Source organism: Lathyrus oleraceus, chromosome 4 (assembly GCF_024323335.1).
Source record: "Lathyrus oleraceus cultivar Zhongwan6 chromosome 4, CAAS_Psat_ZW6_1.0, whole genome shotgun sequence".
NCBI classification, from domain to species: Eukaryota; Viridiplantae; Streptophyta; class Magnoliopsida; order Fabales; family Fabaceae; genus Lathyrus; species Lathyrus oleraceus.
Window position 1 is genome coordinate 471,700,937 of NC_066582.1, and position 13,275 is coordinate 471,714,211.

Sequence of the window (13,275 nt, forward strand, 5' to 3'; positions counted from 1 at the left end):
TATGAGAATCAAAGTCTTCATAGCTCGGCTACCTATGGGTTAAAGAGGAGTGTGCTCGCTAAGACATCGCGTCTTATGCCTACGTATCTCATCTAGAATGAGAATCAGAGCAAGCCGTAGTTCGGCTAACTACGGGTTAAGGGTTGGATGAACGACGTTACTACGCAATCTGCCGGATGCTCGACCTTTGGAGACTTACTCGCCTGTAGTAGAAGGAGTAAACGTGTTCCTAGGAGAAGAAAAATCAATGAGTTTGTTTGTGTTTTAGGGATGCTCATGCAAAAAAGGAAGTCCTAGACGAAGGAACAGTGCTACCTTAATTGACATGCAAACGAGAGACTATACGAAGCCTAGAAATCCTATGGGGAGACGATCACAACATACAAAACAAACATGCATAAAGTAAAATGCCACAAAAGGGGCTCAAACCTACATGGGTAGGGCTTTAGTCAAGAGGGGTCATATCTACCTCGACAAACAAGCCATGGAATAGGTAATCAAATGGGCTCTTAACCACTGACATTGAACGTCAGGGTGAGCAGATCAAAAGGGTAATGAGGATAAGACCTCATAGCTCTTAACCCTGGACAGGGTGAGCTCATGACAAAAAGTGGGGATTCAGAAAGGTGGAACCCTCTCCACTGACTGACCGGACAAAAGATCTTGGGCGTTTGTTCTGAAGCTTCGACACGTAGTGCGAGTATAAAGAACGACACACTGAATAACGGGGGATTGATTACTAATCCCTTTGATCCGTCAATTGCCTCTTCAGGGAGGTCTTTAGCACTGGTGCCTCCTTTTGGAGGTCTTTGGGCACAAAAGTAAACAAACAAAAGAAAACATTGCCTCCTATCGAGGTCTTCCAGCTAAGAAAGCGGTAAAATGCGGGAAAGATAAAGAGATCAAGAGGTCTACCACACGGATAAAGATCCGAAGTAATAACAGCTAAAGAAATAAGAAACCCAGAGATCTCTCGAGCTGGCACCATCAAAGAAAGCAAGTCAATACAGGTAATCAGAATAAATCTTCAAATGGTATCCCACAAATAAAGTGGAATGCCAAGCAAGCTATCCTTTCAGGAGTCATGTGAGCCCTCACAAAAAACTCAACAAACAGGTTAGAGTGACAAGATGGGGTGCAATCAAGAGTTTCCCCAAATCAAAATGTAACCACATGAATCATGCCATTAAAATTCACAAAAAGAGCTCACAAAAAGCAACCAAGTGTAAGAGGCCTAAACCTGATTGGGGAGGGTCGATTGAAATTGAATTGCACCGTTGGCTTTGCAGAACAATCTTAGGGTTTATATGAGAGGGAATTGGTTCTTTGCAGATGAGTTCCCTTCAGTCTCTGGAGGTTGCTTTGAATTAGTTAGAATCTCTCTAGGGTTTTGTTCCAAGGAAACTTCAGAGTGTTTTCAGCTTTCACCAATTCTCCCTCTCTCTCTTTCTTTTTCCTTTACTGAAATTTCAGAATTTATAACCTGATTTTCGTGGCTTTGTGGGCTCAAATGAGAGAGGTCCAAGTCCAAGATTTTTCTGTTATATATATATATATATATATATATATATATATATATATATATATATATATATATATATATATATATATATATATATATATATATATATATATATATATATATATATATATATATATATATATATATATATATATATTATTTATTTATTTTTTCTTTTTTATTATTTTTTTTTCTTTTTTTTTTCAAAACGGGTGGGCTTCGCCTAACGAGCATGACCGTTCAAGAAATTCCTCTAAGCGTAGGTGATTCTGGTGGCTTTTCTTGGGACTCGCTAGGCAACCCATTCTGCTCGCCTAGCGAGCATGACTGCTCATGAACAAACTTTTGCTCCTTCAAGATTAACGTTTTGACTGATGAATAGACCCCATTTGAACATGTTGGAAGTATCTCAAGCCATTCCCTTGTGTTGACTGATCACCCAGATAGGACCCACAAAGTGTCTTGGATGATATTCAAGCTTCTTGGATCTAATTCCGATTGACATGATGAAATGCAATATGAAATGTTAAATGACCTAAAATGAATGCATGAATGATGGGGGCAAATTTTAAGGTATTATAGCTGCTTCACATCGGTATATCAAATTTGATGCTTCTCCATCTTCAGTGTCATCTTCAACTGCACCAACTTGATCCCCATGGATAAATCATGTGCTTAGGAAGACTTCTTGTATGCTTCGTATGCGGTCCTTTGCAGGGATCAGGGCTCCTTCCTTAGCAAAAGGCTTGTACCCCAAACCAAAACGATCATTTTTCTCGCTGACATTGATGACTTGCCCCCAATCTGTAAGACCTCCACTTTCAACTGCTGACCTTGCACTATTCAAAGAGGCAAACGACAAACTGGTTTTCTCAATAGGATCCTTTACTTCTGCAAGTGTGGCATTGGATATTTCAAGTGCTTGGAAAGAGGTCTCTAAGGCATCTTCATCAGTCTCGATATAACGGAAAGAGGAGAGTTGACTAATGATAAAATCTTCTTCACCCGAGACAATGACGAGCTTGTCATCGACGACAAACTTCATTTTCTGATGCAAAGTAGTAGTCACTGCTCCAGCAGCATGTATCCATGGACGTCCCAAAAGGGAGCTATAAGCGGGATTTATGTCCATGACTTGGAAATTGATGGGGAATACGTGTAGTCCGATTTGGATTGATAGCTCTACCTCTCCAACTACTGTCCTCCGAGAACCATCAAATGCTTTTACCACAAGTGCACTAGGTTTCATTTCCGAACCTTGGTAAGATAGTTTATCAAGCGCCCTCTTTGGTAGAACATTGAGGGACGATCCAGTGTCAACTAAGACCCTGGCCAGAGCATCTTCTTGGCACTTTATGGATACATGTAAGGCGCGGTTGTGATTCTTCCCTTCCTTGGGCAGCTCTTCATTGCTGAAACTTAGAGTGTTGCAGACTGTGATATTGGCGACCACCCCATTGAATTGGCCAACCGTTATATCTTGGGTAACATGAGCTTGAGAAAGCACTTTCAATAGAGCCTCCCTATGAGCTTGGGAATTCAGAAGCAAGGACAATATAGATATTTTTGATGGTGTTTGATGTAACTGATCGACTATCTTGTAGTCGCTTTTATTTATCATTTTTAGAAATTCAACCGCTTCATCTGATTGCACTGTCGGCTGTACCCCTCCATACTCTGGGGCAGGATTTATAGTTGTAGCTTCCCTTGTTGGTTCTTGAGGGATTATATTGACATCGGGAGTATAAATCTGACCGCTGCGGGTCATTCTGCTCATCCCTGCGATGTTAGTGATATTGGTGTCAACATTCTCCAAGCTTTTCTCACCTTCAACATCTTTGGGTTCTTCATCTACCACTCCATCTACCATAGTTATGTCATATTTCCAAGGTACCGCTTTGGTGCTTTCAAAGGGAAAGGGGGTAGGCATACAAACTACCACGGGTGATGGATGAACAACATCTTTTCTTTGATAAGTTATCTCAACAGGTTCTGGTAGATTGAAAAAGGGTTCAATGACTGAAATTTCCTCGTTTGTTGCAGGACCACAAACTTGTAAAACACCTTGATCCATCAAGTTTTGAATATGAGTTCGTACCACTTTACACCCCCTTGGATAAATGGCACACTCTTGACAGTTGTCGTGACAGATATCAATCAAACTAGCTCCCACCAATCTTGCATGGAGTGCTAGAAACGGAGTTTTAACATCTTCAACATTTTTGATTATACAAACATTAGAAACATCCTCAATGGCACTAACATCACCATGCACCGGCAGAGGGTTACTTTTTACGTTGCGTCCAACATCTCAGAATGAAAGGATCTTCTTCTCAACCAGCTCTCGCACAATATGCTTCAAAGCATAACATCCCTCTAAATCATGCCCAGGGGCACCCTCATGGAAAGGATAATGGGCATCTTGATTGTACCATGGAGGTAAAGGATTTGGTGGATGACCCAAAGGTCTAGGAGTCACTAACCCTTTCTGCAGTAACGATGGGTATAACTCAGTGTACGTCATAGGGATTGAAGCGAAAAGAGGTCTACCTCTTTGTACCCTATTTTGATTTGGAAGATTTTGTGGAGGTGGAGCCTGTGCCCTTGGCTGTTGATAAGCGGGTGGCATGGGTGCTTGCTAGTATACTGGTGCTTGTTGAATAGGTTGATAGACAGGAGCCTATGATTGGTTGAAATTTGGTGTGACTGCTGCCACATACGGTTGTTGAATATACTGCACTGGATAAGTTGGTTGTTGCTGAGCAAATTGATGTTGCTTCTTCCACGAATGACTCCTTCTTTGACTGGTTGACACTGTGTTTGTTTCACCCTCTTTCTTTCTTTGAAAACTTATGGGAAACGTTTTGACATTATTACCAGATGTTTCAGAGGTGGTTATCATTTTTCCATTCTTCAATCCAAGCTCGACCTTTATGCCCACGACAACTAAGTCAGAGAAGCTTACCGATACACTACTCACCATCCTTTCATAGAACATAGGCTTTACCGTATCCATGAACCAATCTGCTAACTCCTTCTCAACAAGGGGTGGTTCGACTTGCGAGGCCACTTCCCTCAATCGTTGTGCATATTCCTTAAAAGACTCGTTATCTTTCTGGGACATGCTGAGCAATTGCATCCTATCTGGGGCCATATCCATGTTATACTTATAATGTTGGATGAAAGCGTCAGATAAGTCTTGGAAACAGTGAATTCTACTTTGATCAAGGCTTAAGTACCACTTAGAGGGAGCACCCCTCAAGCTGTCTTGGAAGCAATGTATCATAAGTTTATCGTCCTCTACGTTCGCAACCATTTTTCGATAGTACATAATAAGGTGACTTTTAGGACATGAGTGGCCCTCGTACGTATTGAAATCTGGGGTCTTGAATTTCACGGGAATCACAAGACCTGACACTAAGCACATCTCCCTAGCAGCAGCACCAAAGACTTGGTCACCTTCCATAGCCCTTAACCTTTTCTCAAGAATCTGGAAATTCTCTTTCATTCCTCTTATGTCTTCATGCCTTTCATCATCTTCGTCCGAAAAATCCGGAGCATGTTGTTGATCTTCAAAATAAGGTTGCACTTGTGCATGGACAAGGTGTGATGCGAACGTGTGGACCACTGGATGAGTTTCATTGATAGTTGGTAGAGGAACCGTCTGCTGAGTGGATTATACAAAACCAGGGGCGCCTTCAACTGGAGGTGTGAACCCGAAAGGTAAACCATAGACTAGCCAAGTGGTCGGCACTGTCCTTGTAGGTTGGGGTTCAATCATAGGACCGGTGATTTCTGAAACGACCGTCGTTTGGGTGTCCAACTTGGCCTTAATGACTTGTAGTATCTCCATGACTTGACCCATATTTCCTCGTAGGTCTTCAAGTTCTAAGCTTACTCTCTCCAATTCTTGTTCTTGATCTGCCATTCATTGACGAGCGCTGGCTCTGGTGTTGTAGTGGTGTTGAGGACTCAGTGTGGAACTGAAGAAGACACAAAAATGAGTTTTTTGTTTGAAGAATGACATGAGTGTATGTTATGGGTGCATTTTGTGCAAAGCTCTTAGTTATCTTTATTATTTATTCCAGCAATGTTAGAATATATTAAATAAGAATAAAACGTAATAATTGAGGCCCAAAATGACAACTTCCATAAATTAAAATCAAATTTGAATACAAAAGGATTTAACTTCAAGTACAAATGATTCAAAATACAAAAGATTTAAACACCAACAATTCAAATTCAAGTACAAGTAAACTTAAGCTCTGTCTCAGCTCTTATGATCGTAGCAAGATCTGTGGTGAGCTCCTTCATCATTTTATTGCAAAACTTGACAAAATTGAAAACTTGAGGAGGCGTATTTTCTGGACACATACACCAATCGGCCTCCTGGAGTTTTTCTGGGAGTTCCAACATGTTGAGGTTAACAAATCTAGCTAAGTTGCGGAACTTGCCATTCCATTCAACATAAAGCTCTTGGAGTTTCTTGATGACTTGTTGATCTTCATCTAAGGTTGCTCTAGCCTCTATATACAGCCTTTTCCAATACACACAATCATTCTTTAGGAGCAAGTAGGCTGCATCACCTTCTTGGCTTTCCAAAACTACAAACCTCCTATTAGCTTCTTCCAACTGGTACTTGAGATGGTGACAGCTTCTTTGAGCTTCTTGCTTTTGAAGTAACTCGCGAGATAACTTTTCTTTGCATTTCTTCAGAGTGTCCTTCGGTTCATGGACCTGTGCCTCAAAGTCGAGCTTAATTTATTTCTTTTCCATAAGAGATATATCTAACATTCTTCCTAACTCACAAATTCTATATTCAGCTTTCTTGAGCTCTTCCTTCCTGGTCTAGATCACTGATGTTGAACCTATAAGGATATGATCAAGATCGTCCTTCTGGTCTTCGAATAGCCTGGCTCTCTTGTTACTATCCTCAAGTTCCTGGGCTTTCCCCTTACGTTCATCCTTCAAATTTTGATTTTCCAAGATAGCTCGGTTCATCTGAATCCGTAATTCAGTATTCTCCAATTCGAGCTCCTTAACCTTAGTAGTGAGTTTCTCCATGTCCTCAAGGAGTATAGGCTTTGGCTCAGGAATTTTAGGAAAAGCTGAAGCATTAAAGATAAATGGCAAATGGATTTCCTCAACTTTTTCTTTCACCCATCGAGTGTAAGGTTCTTTGACGAGAGTGTTTCTTTTTCCAAACTCTTTACCCTTCCTAACAATCTTCAACTAAGCCTTTAGGATCACTCTTACATCAGGATTACTCGCTTGGATGTCAAAGAGCACAAATGGTTGTAAGTCCTTTGTGTTAGGAGGATCATCCATGGAGTAGCCGTGTTGCATTCGAGATAACATAGGGTTATAATTGATGCAACCCTTAGTACCTAACAACGGTACATTAGGAAATTCCCCACAGCTAACAATAATGTCTGGGGTTTCCCACTCTCGGATATACCATCAGATGGAACTTGCAGTGAGAGAAGCTAGTCTTTAAGGAGATTTAAGTTCCTTTGCCACAAAAGGGCCTTTTTCGGGCATATGTTGCATGAACCAAGTATAAAGCAAATGAGCACAACACAACAAAGTTCCACCCCTCTTTTCATGTCGAGCGTGAAGGGCATGGTAAATGTCAGCTAAGAGAAATGGTACAGGATTGCGAGAGAGAAAGACTTCTATGGCTACCTGATCCACAAATTTTTCAACGTTTGGGAAGAGCACAATCCCATGGATCAATAAAGCCAACATAACATAGAATGCGTTCCAATTTCCTTTTTTCTTGAACTTCAGAGCTAAATCTTCCAAGAACATCATGGCAAAACCTTCGAAACCCCCTTTCTCAACCCAATTGTCTAGAACAGTTGGGACATTGATACTTAGGGATAAAGCTATCTTCTTTGGGCCCGCTTCCTCTTCGAGCTTTGGAAATGGATTGAAATATTTCAATTTGAGACCCACGATTCTCTCAACTTCTTCCAAAGTAGGAGCTAGTTGGAAATCAGCGAATGTGAAACAGCGTAGAGGTGGATCATAATATTGTGCCAAAGAGTTGATAATCCCATAGTCAACTTTCTTAGTCAGAAGGCTCGAAATTTTCCCATAGTCTTTTCCGAAATCATCACGCTTACTGAGAGTCAAATCAGAGATCAAACCCTTCAGACTGTCAAGCTTAGGTTCCTTGTACTTAAGTGTGAAAGTGTTTCTCCTTGGAGTTATCATTTTCAAGTTCTCAATTCCTGGAAAAAAATAAGAGACAACTAAGAGTTTGCTTTTTATGATGTTGATGCAATGTATGTGGATGGATGTGATGCATTTTTTTTGTATAGGTTCAATACGCTTAAGGCATAGATAAGTCTGATTGCTTCGTATAGAACATGGTTCTCACCATGTATGATCTAAGGTTTCAAAAATGTTCCTAGAGTCATGGATCCATTAGACTATTTACTACCTGCGGAAACTTACTTGCCGGGCATCAACTTCATCTAAAGAATCTACTCTAAGTGAGGTTCTCGCATCGATCCAATGAGAAATTCAACTCGCAGACCCATGCTACGCAATCATCTTTCCTAGTTGGACAAAGGATTAAGGTTCTACAAATGGTTCTCAGAGTCATGGATCCTAAAGAAAATATCGAACCTTACGGCAACTTACTTTCCGAGCGACAACATCCTCTCAAGAATCTACTCTAAGTAAGGTTCTCGCACTGACCCAACGAGAAATTCATCTCGCGGATCCGCACTACTCAACCTCGTCCTATCTTATGTTTTTACTCGAGACTCGGGTAAAAAGTATTTCCCACATGGTTTGCAATCAGAGTATCCAAGTACCAAAGCATAATGGAACCAATACAACAGATTTATATCAATATGACAATAAAGATAGAAAAAGCAAGAAAGAAATTCCACACAAGTAAACAAACAAAGGCACACAAACAACCTAACTAGGCTTGACTCACTTAGGGAGTTGTGTCCCCAGCAGAGTCGCCATTTGTCGCACCTCGAAAAAATGAGAACACGACTTAGCAAAGCGCAATCGCACGCTCGCATGATGGACTAAACAGAGTCGCCACCGAACTTTATTTATTCCTAAAAAGGAAAGGGGAAATATCGATAAAACCCAAGAAAGAACGACAATGATTATAGTCGTCGCAACCAAATCAGGGTTCGGGAGTCGATTATGCAAGGGGAAGGTATTAGCACCCCTCACGTCCGTTGTACTCAACGGGAACCATTAGGTTAATTGTGCGCATTATTGTTAGCTTGAAATGTTAGGCTTCTCAAGATATTAGGTGGGAAAGAAAGATAGGATCAAAAGAAAAGAGAAGATGTTTTTGGATTTTTGCAATAAAGGGGACCAAACCTAAGTTTTTTTATTAATGGGCCTGACAAGATTTTGCAATCCTGCTCCTACGTATCTCAATAGAGAACTCAAGGCTTATATAGTTCTGGGTAGAAAAATGTTTGTTTGTTGGTCGATTTTAGCGAAAGCTATCTTGTATTAATTGACGAAAACATTGTTTTACCCAAAACAAATGAGGAGCGGACGTATACCACACATCGAATGAATTTACAAATCAACATTCCGAAAAAAACGTCACTTATCTCAACTCAACAATTGTGTCCGAAGCATTGCTTTGCATCATCTCAAGACAAGATGTCTTTCGTTTATGAAAAAGGTTTTTTGATTAATCGCACGACGGTGAAAAAGAGTTTGATTGGTTGGACGTATTTTTGGGACTACGTCTGGATATTTCACCCAGGTAATCTTTTTCTTCCAATTTTATTGAGAAAATGGTTTGAATATTTACAAATATTTTGAAAAGAATACAAATATATATGGGTTACAAGCTCTTACAACTTGGGCTTAATATTCAGGATTACGAATGGATATTCCATCCAGGGTAATCTTTTTCTTCAGATTCACTTATGAAAATGATTTGAACATTGGAGTGTTTTGAAGAGAAGACGAATACTTATGGCATGCAAGCTCTTACAACTTGGGCTTAATATTCGGGATTACGACTGAATATTCCATCCAGGGTAATCTTTTTCTTCCAACTTATTTATGAAAATGATTTGAATATTGGAGAGTGTCTTGAAGAGAAGACGGATTTTTATGGCTTGCAAGCTCTTACAACTTGAGCCTAATATTTGGGATTACGACTGGGTATTCCATCCAGGGTAATCTTTTTCTTCAGATTTTAATGAGAAAAAGGATTTGAATAAAAAATGATTAATGTGAAGGTTTGAGATTCAAATAACCGAAGCACTGGTTTAGACAACAAAGAGGTTAAATTGACGTTTTCTCAAAAGCTCCATGAAGAGGATACCAAAATGTGTCAATTATAATAAATAAATATGCGAATAATAGAGTTTTGTTTTAACGCTTAAGAAAATTAAATAAAAATATTAATAATTAAAATCAAAAAGGGTAATGTTTCCGGGATAAATTAAAACCAAATGGGGTAGAGACTACCCTAAATAGTTAACGAGAAAAATATAAACATTATATAAAATCCACACAAAATGAAGTAAAAGAAACAAATACCAAGCCAAGAATCGAACCAAGGACCTAGCGGAAGACATGAGAAGTCTTTACCACTAGGCCCAAAGCAATCTTGTGATGTTTCACGACATCCATGCTTACACATATAAGACTACAAAAAAACAAAATAAAAAAAGAGATTGGGCCAAGTGTGGGCGGGCGCAGCCCAATTAAAACAGAAACGAAAGGCGCACTGGGCCTACAGCGGGTTGGATTCGACCCAACCCACTTGATGTAACAAGCTTATGGAAAACCCTAAATGGAACCCCCCCCCCCTGTCCAAATGCAACCCACGTGGAAATAAAATCACACAGCTAATAAATATCTACTGTTCCTGAATATCAACGGTCATCAATTGGGAAGTGGAAAAGCAGTAATGGCATTGGGCAACAGAAAAATTAGTGAAATTCCAATCAAAATAAAGAGAAAGGTCGAATTCCCCACACTTCTCCTTTCTCCTTCTCTGTTGAAACCGACGCAAGAACTCTCTCTCTCAAAACCAAACACTTCCCCAAGAATCCCAAAGGAATAAGCTTCCATAAACCAAACTGAAACCTTAAACAAACGGTCGATTCTCGATTCTCCCTTTGCCGTATCCAAGGATCCATCCATCTCCCTCAACCGTCCCCATCGCGAACCGGCTTCATGGATTCGCGGAGAGATGCTCGAACGAAACGACCAACGCACTCATTCGCGATGGCGGCTCCCCCCCCCCCCCCTCAGATCTCGACGGCGGCCTTCAAAAATCCACGGCAAAAAGCTCGCGACGGCGACCGTCCTAACACTCGGGGAGAAGTCCCTTCAAAGACCTTTTCCTTCCTCTCTCAAGGTGGTTGCTGTAAATATTATGATGCAGGGAAAAACAAAAGAACCGACCAAGATCCGACACGGGAAGCTCATGAAATTTAAAAAAAACAATTTGAAGCACAAATGTTAGGATGATTTACACAGAAATAAGCAATCCGGAAAGCAGAAATACGAAAGAAATATGAGTTAGCATACAGAAGAAGAAATGGGTAGGAAAATACCCCACAAAAAATGAGTTACGCAAGGCTCGGGTATATCTTTCTCAATCTCTCTACTTCTCTTCTTTATGTGGATTTGGGTTGCTTATCGGTTTGTCACTGTGATGATTTCTGTGAAATTTTCGGATGTGGTTTTTGGTCCTCTAACTTGATGTACAGGGACTAAATGATAATATTAAATCTGTAAAAACAAAAGTTCATGCTATGTCTAATTTTTGAATTGTTATATATATATATATATATATATATATATATATATATATATATATATATATATATATAGTACTATCCTAATATTTACGAAAAAAAACTCTGGTTAGAAACTAATTAATCATAAATAACCAATTAGGACCTGACTCGAAATTTTAAATATATATATATATATATATATATATATATATATATATATATATATATATATATATATATATATATATATATATATATATATATATATATATATATATATATATATATATATATATATATATATATATATATATATATATATATAAAATAATGAAAAAGTAAAGCTCCACCCGATGAAACTAGAACTTCGATACAAGTGCAAAAAGAAAATTTTTAAGCATCTGTACCCAAAGCGATGCAAGACTATTATCCATGTATGTTAGATGGTGCATGAATGAATGATGATGTTGCTCCACCCAGACTACGAATCCAACGAGAATACGTGGCAAAATTTAAGTTATCAAATTAACAAAGGTTAAATGAAGGTTACACCAATGTTGGTTATGGACATGCAAGGGATAGAAAAAAAATGCAAGATCGATCAAAAGAATTAAGTCAAACAAGATGGCCATTAATTCAAACAATGAGATAAGAGATGAATAGGTGTTTTTTTAAAAATGGATGACTTTAGGTGGGGCAAAATTTGAGGCGTGACATTGTCTTTGATCACATGGTGTTTTGGGTCATTGGATGCATCAAGATGATGATTGTTGGTGTTTTCTAATCTAAATGTCCAGATATTGTTCCGGGTCTGCTATGTTCGTTAATGTTCGCTAAGAAAAGTCAGGGGAAGTCTGCTACTGAATTGATTCGCTAGGAGTTCTCTCAACGAAGTCTGTTCGTTGGGAATTCGCTGGAGCTCGCTAAGCGAACTTGACTGCATTGAGAAAAATGTTTAATTCTTGTTTTCCCCATAACTCGAGAACCGTAACTCGGAATGAGGCACGGTCTGAAGCGTTGGAAAGATAATTCAATTCTCTAATTGATAGTGAAGTAGAAACATGATTTTATGTCATTGATTGATAGGATGGTGATGAACTTGAAGTGAATGTAAATACCTTGTTTCTTATTTCCACCACAATTCAAGAACCCAGAATCTGATGGGTATGAGACTAGAACCATTGGAAGGATAATTCAATGGGCTATTGCATGGTGATGAGAGACCATGAATTAACCAAGGATTCTTGGTGGAGGATAGTAATGATTATATGCCTTAAGTGAACTACTTATGTTTGATTATGTTTGACTTGTTTATGCATAACAACATGAATAACCTAAGATAATAATGAGTGGGTTGTGAGATTGATTTGTCTAGGATTTATTGTGATATGTTATGCTACTATGTGTGTTATATGTATGACATTTTGATATGCTAATGTGTATGCTATGAATTGTTTGGATTGTGAGATAACATGATTAAAATCCTATGAAGATGAGTGAGGAAACCTAGAAGTATAACTAGGTGAATAACTTAGAAAGATAATTTATGTTATGGAAATAAGTTTATATGGTGATGCTTGGACACAAGGGTACCTCGGTGTGTACCGTGGACGAGTAGTCGCTAGAACCATAAGTTAGTTGCGAACAAATATGCTTTGTATGGAGCATGAGTAGATTATAGAAATTGGTGAGTAAGATCACCTAGTGATTGACGGATACAATCACATTGATTTTGTTGAACTAGTCATATATTTGAAAACAATCTCATGGTCATGCCCGTCCCAAAGTTCGATGCTTATGAAAAGTAAGAATTGGGATATATATATATATATATATATATATATATATATATATATATATATATATATATATATATATGTTACTTAAATAAATCAAATAGAAAAAATTGATTTGAAAACAGAAAATAGCCAAATCAAACCAAAAGGTAACCACATAGTAATATAAGATATTAATGGCTGAAAAAATAATGTTTTA